Source organism: Nicotiana tabacum, chromosome 6, assembly GCF_000715075.1.
Source record: "Nicotiana tabacum cultivar K326 chromosome 6, ASM71507v2, whole genome shotgun sequence".
Taxonomy (NCBI): Eukaryota; Viridiplantae; Streptophyta; class Magnoliopsida; order Solanales; family Solanaceae; genus Nicotiana; species Nicotiana tabacum.
The window spans coordinates 67,876,338-67,886,150 of record NC_134085.1 but is presented as its reverse complement, the minus strand read 5'-3'; the positions used below and the strand labels follow the sequence as shown (position 1 = coordinate 67,886,150).

General features: G+C 36.9%; 1 long non-coding RNA gene across 1 annotated transcript; it reads right to left on the bottom strand.

Annotated features, from left to right (window-relative positions):
• Positions 1 to 3,882: 3,882 nt before the first annotated feature.
• On the bottom strand, positions 3,883 to 9,504 carry LOC142181627 (uncharacterized). The gene is made up of 2 exons (XR_012710401.1): positions 9,035 to 9,504; positions 3,883 to 5,857 (listed from the first exon to the last, which is right to left on the bottom strand). It is a non-coding gene; the product is annotated as an uncharacterized LOC142181627 (long non-coding RNA).
• Positions 9,505 to 9,813: the final 309 nt, after the last annotated feature.

The following is a 9,813-nucleotide window of genomic DNA, read 5'->3' as shown; positions in this document are numbered from 1 at the left end:
CTCTGTTGACTCGTACCCTCCAGGTGAAATTCCCTTGTTACTGACTTGAATTGCAATCTAAGATGCTTTCCCTTTTCTCCAAGTGGGCTCCTGATTGCTGACCTTGAACTGTCTTCCTTTGACCACTGTTTCCTTTGTTCTTCCAAGTGAGCTCCTGATTACCAACACTTGAACTACTTCTTCCCTTTGTTCTTCAGGTGGGCTCCTTATTACCAACACTTGAATTGCTGCTTCCCTTCGTTTTTCAGGTGGGCTCCTGATTACCATCACTTGAATTGCTGCTTCCCTTCATTCTTCAGGTGGGCTCCTGATTACCAACACTTGAACTGACTCCTCTGAAACTGCTGCCTGTCAAACTGATTGCAACAAAACAAACAAAACAAAAGAAATTTTTCTGCCCCAGTTTGATATCGGGAACATCTGTGAGTGTTAATCGAATCATAGTACCCAAAAGCTCTAAGAATTTAAAAGCTAAATCCCATAATCAAGGAGGGTCCTGAGAACTAAAATTAAATCTCATCTTAAGAGTGAAAATTTTAAAGCTAAATTATATTTCCTCAAGTAAAACTTACGCTAAATCTCATTATCTAAGAGGGTCCTGAAAAACTTTTTAAAACTAAATCGCATTATCCAGGAGGGTCCTGATTTCAAGACAACTAAAAATTGATAACTTAAGAAAACTAAAATTGACCCCTTCTTTTTTTCTTTTTTTTTTCAAATCCAGACTTCCCCTTTTTTGAAATTATCCTAGGAGAAATTTCATCAGACTAGGTTTTCTATCTTAGGAGAAAGATTCATCAGACTAAGACGTTTATCCTAAGAGAAATTTCATCAGATTAGGTCCTTTTTTCTCTTTTCTTTTTGCTTTTGTTTTTGGTATCTTAGGAGAAAGATTCATCTGACTAAGACGTTTATCCTAGGAGAAAATTCATCAGACTAGGTTTTCTATGTTAGGAGAAAAATTCATCAAACTAGGTCCTTTTTTTGTTATCCTAGGAAAAAGATTCATCAGACTAAGATTTCTATCCTAGGAGAAAGTTCATCAGACTAGGTCTTCTATCTTAGGAGAAAAATTTATCAGACTAAGATTTCTATCCTAGGAGAAAGTTCATCAGACTAGGTCTTCTATCTTAGGAGAAAAGTTCATCATACTATGATTTTGATCCTAGGAGAAAGTTCATCAGACCAGGTCTTTTTTTTTTGTATCTTAGGAGAAAGATTCATCAGACTAAGATTTTTATCCTAGGAGAAATTTCATCAGACTAGGTTTTCTATCTTAGGAGAAAGATTCATTAGACTAAGATTTTTATCTTAGGAGAAAGTTCACCAGACTAGGTCTCTTTTCTATCTTAGGAGAAAGATTCATCAAACTAAGATTTCGATCATAGGAGAAAGTTCATCAGACTAGGATTTGATCTTAGGAGAAATATTCATCAGACTAAGTCTTCTAATCTTAGGAGAAAGATTCATTAGACTAAGATTTTGATCCTAGGAGAAAATTCATCAGACTAGGTTTCTTATCTTAGGAGAAAAATTCATCAAACTAAGATTGTGATCCTAGGAGAAAGTTCATCAGACTAGGTTTTCCATCTTGGGAGAAAAATTCATGAGACTAAGATTTCGATCCTAGGAGAAAGTTCATCAGACTAGGTTTATAATGGGAGGAAAATCCATCAGACTAGGACTTTTTATCCTAGGAGGAAAAATGTGAAGATCAAATGACAAAATTTTATGCACATGAGCAAGATAGAAAAAGACAAAATTTGAGAAACTTCCCTTTGTCGGCTCTTCTCTTCTTTTCATTATCATTTTTTTATTCTTTTTTTTATTTTTCCTTCTTTTTCTCTTTTCTTTTCCCTTATTTTGTTTTCTTCTTTTTGTTTGAATCACATTCCTTGCACTACTTTGTTCTTGTTTCATACAAAGAAATATTTGTTAGTTTTGAATGGTGGTCTGTTTGTGGCCTTTAGTCTTGAGCAGCTTGGCTTTTGCTCGATCATCTTGAGTCGGTCTCAAGAAACTTTTGTTCTGCACTAACTATGACTGTTTCACACCCGGTACCATTTGTATTTCTGGCTCAATCAGCATTATCCCAACTAGAGATCTTTTCTTAGATGACCTTTTCTGAGATCTTGAATGACTTCCTGCTTTGAGCAATTTGTCTGTCAGAGAGAATCACAAGTTATCTTTATTTGCGCCAAGCAGGCTGACAAGAGTCTTTTGGGGAAGCCTTTGTATGAATCCTCAAGGCATGTTGACATTAACAACTGAGTTTACTGGCCAAATTTACTTTGTACAACTGAAAAGTTGGTAGCAAATTTTGAAATCTTTTCTTACTTGTTTTGAGAAGGACTGACTCAGGGTGAAGGACACAATGACGCAAAGAAACAAATATTAACAAGAAATGCCCCGGTCGGGAAGGATAGGGGAAGAGTTTTCTTTTATTTTTTTTTGCGCTAACTTGCCTTAATGATCATGACATGCATTTTGGACTCAATGGCCTGATCTATCAAACTGATCTAATTTTCCCTTTTACCATTCTTGACCTTTAAAGTCGGGCTTGTTTGTGCCAATTCTTTGCATTAACTTCACGCCTCACTTTCGACTAGTGTTGCCCCAAGGGATTTTCACCAACAAGTCTCTCTCATTTATTCATCTCTGCTTACCATCGTCTTACAGTGCCCGTGAGGGTTTTCACTAATAACTCTCTCATTTTTATTTTTCTTTTTCTTTCGCTTTTCTTGTGCGAGCATCTTGACAGTGTTCTATGTCGCATGACCGCCGTTACTCATTGCATGCTTCTCTTGACATTCTTGAAGGCGTATCGGGAGGTCTTTATTTGGAAGGTTTTTGGATAGGGTTGGACAAAAAGGTCGGCATGAAGGCTCAAAGTATACTCAAAATGATTGGGGTTGTAGACTTACAACTCTTGGAATCGACTCTTTCAAAAATAAAATAAAATCTTTTCCCCAGTTTCAGCTATTGGGGATTTTTTTTTTGGTTGGACCGAACCGTGAGGCTGCCTACATATCCCTTTTTTTAAGGAATCAGGTCGAACGTAGTTCAAACATCTGACCTAACTTTTTTTTTCATCTATCTTTTTGTTTCTTTTCCTCTTTTTTTTTTCAAAACAAGTTGCCCCAGCTTCTATTTTTTGGGGGGCATGAACCTTTGACAGTTCTTTTCTTCTTCATTTTGTCACTTGAACTTTCTAAAAATTGCCCCAGTTTGTACTCTTGGGACATGGACTTTTTTTTTCTTTTTCCTCTTTTTTTCATTTTTTTTTGTTTTTTTGACTCTTGACTCTGAATTTGATTCCAAAAGAGGGTGGTCAAGGAAAATAACACAGGTTCAAAGGGGTGACAATGGGTATAAAGTGTTTTGGGTAGCAGAAAAAGGGCCTCCCAACCTCGAGAACGCCAAACATTGTATCTTTCACAATCACGACATTTATAGACCTGTTGCTTTCTGGGTCTATTTTAGTGTAAAGCTGTATGAACAATACTTTCCTTGGAGTGAATGCCCCTTGTCAATTCAGGTGACTTTTCTTGGATTTTGTCTTGATGAAGAAGATGCATTTTGCCACTAACTACTCCATTTTAAGTTGTCTGGAATACAACTTCTATTGAAAACACTTTCTATCTCTTAGTGCTAAACAGACTTCAGCCCATCCGATTATCCTTAAGCCTGATCTTCACAATGATTTGAAGGTGAATTTTACTCGACCTTAATTCCAAAGTATTTCAACTCTTTATTCATCCTCAAAAATGCCTTTCCCTCAGTTGTCCAATTCAAACTTAAATCAATTTTCTAAGATTTGGCAAAAAATTCCGCATGCATGTCATGTCATTAAAACTAGCGGGAAAAGAACTAAGCATGGAATGACACAAAAGGGCAAATTGTATTTTATTGAGTAAACAACAAGACAAACAACCTAAAATCCGAGTTACAACCCTAAATAACCCGGCTAATGAAAATAGCAATAGAACAGAAAGACAAGACTCACACAAACAGAATGGAGGGATAGAAGGGTTTGACTAAATAAAACAAATAAAATCTGGATCACAACCCTAAAATAACCCAGATAGTAGAAAAAACATCAAAACAAACTACCAAGATTCCTTCCTAGTGAGGAGGGAATGACTTTTCAATTGCTAAGCTTGACATTTAACCACAAATTTGCTCATCAGAATCAACAGAACCTTCTCCAATTTCAAAATCATTAACTTCAGTTAGCAAATTCCCGAGAGGATTCTCATACTCCCTGTCACCACGCATCATCCCCACAAAGTGTGCATCATCATGTGTAGGTAAAAGATTCTGCGCGATATTCTGGATGTCACTGTCTTGGAACCCAATCAGGTTTTCCTGGATCATACTTTCTATTTCTCTTTTCAAATCCCGACAGCTTTCAACAGTGTGCCCCTTGGCATTGGAATGGTATTCACACTTTTAGAAGGGTCAAAGCTTCTTTCACAGGGGTCCACATGATTTGGAGGAATAGGTGCAATCATGTCATACTGCTTTAATTTCTCAATCAAGCTTGCATAGGACTCTCCTATTGGTGTAAAATTATCTTTCAGCCTCTGTTCCCTTCTATACCCCTGGCTTGGATGTGGGTTATAGGGCATTTGAAAATTTTGTGGAGGCTGGTGGAGATTTTGCGGTGCTGGTGCTCGCCTTCTGGGGTGTCTTGGTGGTCGGACAACATACTGAGGTGCAGCAACAAAGTATTGAGGGTTCTGAAGTGGATACTAGTATTCAGGGGAATCATGGGAAACCTGATGAGGTTGCTCATACCTTCGAGATGCTCTCCTAGGACCTCTTCTCGACCCTGATGTCATCATGATTTCTTCGTGCTTCTCTTTCGTGTCACTAAAATTATCGGATTCAATCGGGACAGCCTGAGTTGCAGCTTTGAGAATTGCTTGACTTATAATTTTGTCTGTCTTAAGACCATTCTCAATCATTTCCCCCATTTTGATTGCTTCCGAGAAGGATTTACCCACTGCGGACATCATGTTTTGAAAATAATCTGGCTCTTGAGCCTGAAGGAAGACAGTGATTAACTCATGCTCATCCATGGATGGCTTAACTCTGGCCGCTTGCTCTCTCCATTTAATGGCATATTCTCTGAAACTTTCAGTTGGTTTCTTCTTCAAGTTTGAAAGAGAATTGCGGTCTGGGGCAATGTCAATGTTGTATTGGAACTGTTTGACAAAGGCCTGTGCCATGTCATCCCAGATATAGCAGCGAGACGTGTCTTGATCCATAAACCATTCGGAGGCTACTCCTGTAAGGCTTTCCCCAAAATAAGCTATCAACAATTCTTAATTTCTTCCCGCACCTCTCAGTTGATTGCTATACTTTTTCAGGTGGGCTGTGGGATCTCCATGTCCATCATACTTTTCAAATTTGGGAGTCTTGAAACCAGGCGGCAAGTGGACATCGGGGAACATACATAGATCTTTGAAGGCAACACTCTTTTGACCTGCCAACCCTTGCATGTTTTTCAACCGTTGTTCTAAGCTTTTCACTCTTTGGGTCATTTCTTCATGTACCATCTTTCGGGCAGGCTTCTCAATGTTTGCAGGAAGATCAAACGAGTACGAGTGGTACTCAGGAGAGTATGTAGAAAATTGTGACTCATGACGAGGATGTCCTTGACCACTGGTCCATGCTTGACACATTTCGGTCATTTGCTGTTTCAGTATTCTATTTTTCTCAAACATAGTGGACTCTTGTTGAACCCTCTGACCCTGAGTCTCTTGAGCACTTGTAACAGCTTCGATGTCAGTTATTATTTTTCCTTGGGTCTTGTGTTTTCAGCTTACCACAAACCGACCACCTCAACTTTCTTCACAATTCAAAACAAAACATGTTAGAATGGACTCAATCGATCCTTATTATTATCAATATTTTTTCATTTCTTCATTTTTTTTTCATTTCTTTTCAATGCTGATCGAACCTGATGTGGGTTGCCTACGTATCATGTGGGCACATGAATCAGATCTTACGTAAGCTAAACTTATAAAGAAGAAAGAAAATATTTTTGGATTTAGATTTGTTTGTTTTTTTAAAAAAAAAAGAATTTTTGAAAATAAAGACGTCTAAAGAAGAGAAAAATTATAATTTTTTTTCTGAATTTTAACTTCTTTTTCTTTTTTTTTTCTTGGAAATTTCAAAAGAAAAACTTCTAAAGTAGAAAGGAAATATTTTTGAATTTTTTTTGGACTTTTATTTTGGGATTTATGAAGGAAAGACTTCTAAAGAGAAAACAAATTATTTTTGAATCTTTACTTTTTCTTTTCAAATTTCGAAAGGTGAACTTCTAAAGAAAAATGAAAATATTTTTGGATTTTTTTGAAGATTGTGGGCTTGAAGAAAGACTTTTCTAAAGAAGGAAGTAAAGGAAAATATTTTTGGATTTTTGAAAATTGGGGTCTAAAATAAGGACTTTTCTAAAGAAGGAAGTAAATAAAACTATTTTTAGATTTTGTTTTAAAAATTAGGGTCTAAAATAAAGACTTTTCTAAAGAAGGAAGTAAAGGAAAATATTTTTGGATTTTTGAAAAATATTGTAGGCCGGAACCGATGAGGTTTGCCTACGTATCTCACATCCGGTGAGAATCAAACCCGCGTAGTTCACCCGTTTTGACGGAACAGGGAGACATGACTTTTTGAAAACATTGCCTTATTTCTTTTCTCTTTTTTTTTCAAAATTTCAACAGAGTTTCAGATTTCAAATATCTACTTCTCACTTTTGTTTTTTTTTCATTTTCCTTTTCTCTCTTTTTTGTTCTTTCCCTATTCTAGAAACCGGTCAACATACAAGCTGAAATAAACAGATACACAAGTAGCACGTAAGATGCATCAGGATGGTCTTTTAATTCGGGCACACTTGTCCTAAACGGACCCAACCCCTTTGTTGAGTCCCCAAAGTCAAATGCACGTGATGCAAACAAGCGTTCATACTAGGGATCTGGCATGAGGCTATGTTATTCTAGGTTTAAAACCTGGGTGTATTATTCTAGACCTGGCTTACCCGAGTGGACATCTTGAGCCCGGGGGGGGGCAGCGTACCGGGAATACAAAAGTATCACTGGCTTTGCAACTTGTCCGAGCCTCGTTCTAAAATTAGGATATAACAGAAAAGAAGTCACATGAAGTGCACACTTCCCATATGATTTAGAAGACTCAAAGAGAAGAAGGGTTTCGTAACAATTTATATACAATCCAAGCAATATCAAAGCAGTAAAAAGCGACATTTAGTACATTAGGCTCAAACATGTAAAAATCAGATAATAAATAAAGCCAACTATAATAGCTATTCTAAGCTCCAATTCCGAACCCTGAACCAGAAGTTTTGGGTTCTTTTCCCCAACAGAGTCGCCAGAGCTATCACACCTCCTTTTTACCACACCGGGAGGGATATAAGGGAGTTTTTTCCAATTAAAGTGACAATCGAAAAGGGATTATCTATTTTAAATTAAGAGTCGCCACTTGGGATGATTTATGGTGTCCCAAGTCACCGATTTAAATCCCGAATCAAGGAAAGATTGACTCTGTTTTACTGTCCGTGAAACATAGAAATCCGAGTAAGGAATTTTGTTAACCCGGGAGAAGGTGTTAGGCATTCCCGAGTTCCGTGATTTCAGCACGGTCGCTCAACTGCTATTATTGGCCTATTATGTGATTTTATTACAAGTTTTGAACCTATGTGCATTTTAACATTAAGCCGCTTTTAATTCATTTCTAAGAAGATTTCAACGTTATACAAAACATGTCTTTGGATCATGCCACATGAAATGCACCCGTGATCGGCGACATATTTTATTTAATGTTGTTGAGATTTGGATTTGGGTCACATGAAATGCACACCCGAGTTTAGGAAAGTAATTTTTAAAATAGCGCGCCTAAAGCAACTACGCACTTTCAACTTTGCGAGGACCATGGAAAATTCAACTAAATGGCACACCTCGATTTCTAAAGGATTGAAATTATTAAGTGAGGGCCATGCGTTTGAGATTTTATTTGGCACGGCACGCCTCAAATTAATTCAAAGGGTTTTATTATTCGAAGTTATTATAATCGGGTTACATGAAGTGCGCCCCCGAATTTGGGAATTAGGCATCTTGATTATGTCACAGGAACCGTACCCATAATCATGATGGTTTATTAATCGCGCCTAAAGCAGCTGACGCGAAATTACTTTCGAGAAAAGAATGGATTCCCTTATACATGAAAAGGCGACAATTTATTGTTTAGCAAAAATAAACCCACAAACCAATTTTAACTAAGACAAGTTCAAAGTAAATGAAAAATTCATGTACAGTGAAAGCAGACATACATAGGCACAAAGGGAACAATTGTTGAATTAGAACCAATCAACTTGTCCAAATAATTTTGAACAAAGGCAGCAGTATATGTTTGGAGAACGTCAAAGGAATTAATTATATATGCTTCCAGTTATTTTAAACTAACCAAGAGTTAGTCAACAACCACATCATACTTTTACAAGATGAAAACAAATCTGACCTTCGTGTCGAAATGCAGCGAGCTCGATTTAAAATCCAAAATCACTGTGAACCATTATTATTCCAAGCTTGGTTCCAAAGGAAATCATTGTACAATTTACAAATTTCCAGTAATAGCTCAAACACTAGTCTAGAATGCTAAGTCAACCAAACTTAATTACTACACCAATATCCAACTCCTAAATTTGTGTCTGTACATAAATCTATTTCAATTGTTGTATATCACTGTTACCCATTTGAGCCATAGAAGGAAAAGCTCTGTTTTCACTTAATCAGTCAATAAATTAACTTTTCAAACAAGACAACCTAAATAAATTAATGGTGTCAGAGCAAATGAGTAGAGCGTGAACACGCCAGAACACTTCACGAAATAACTAGAGCATAAGAAAACACATGAAAATTTGTTGAATTCTTTAGAGGCACCAAAACAAATCAATGTTCAAGCATGATTTCATATTAGGCCAAATCTGAAAAATACAAGTTTAAAGAAGACATACCTAATGGCACGAGGATTTAAATATAAGCCAAACAGAGGCAAAGAAAACAACTGGTTGGAGCTGTGCAGCGATGAACAGCAAGACGCAGCTTCAACTTCCGAATTTGATACCAAACTCGAACACCCCAGAAATGGCAGAGGTTGAATTTCGAAATTAGTTTTTCTTTAACATTCTTTCAGAAATTGCAGCTCTTCTTTTGTTTATTAAACTTTGTCGATTTTTTAGATCTTCACTTGGAATTTTCAGCTTTGTTTCAGCCGTTTGCGTTCAAATCGCGAGTAGGTGAGTCTTCGTCTTCGTGTGAGTGTGGTGTTATTCTCCCATGGAAAACGAAGGAGGGATGTCGGAAAAGAGAAGATGGAAGATGGAAGGGATGCTCGTTCTGGTTTTTTGTTCAAGAGCGCCGCTGTTGGGTATCTAAAGGGCTCACTCCTTTTCTGATATTCTCGCTAGTTTTTAGGGTAAGGTCCAAGTGTTAATATCAAGGGGGATCCAATGTTTTATGTGAGGGATCTGGGCCGGTTTGGTTTGGCGGGTTTGACTCGTTTTCTTGGGCTGGTCCGAATTGGGCACTATTTGGGGCTGATTTGGGAGATTAAAAAAATGAGTCCAATGTTAGAGAATTAATACTCTTATATTCCTCTTCTTTTATTTTCAATTCCATTCTTTTTTCCTTTTCTTTTCTTTTTCCTTAATTAAAAATCCTAGAAATTAAAATCCCAGATTATCTTAAAAGTGTGAAATTAAAATAATTAACTAATTAGAAAATCATAAAAGCT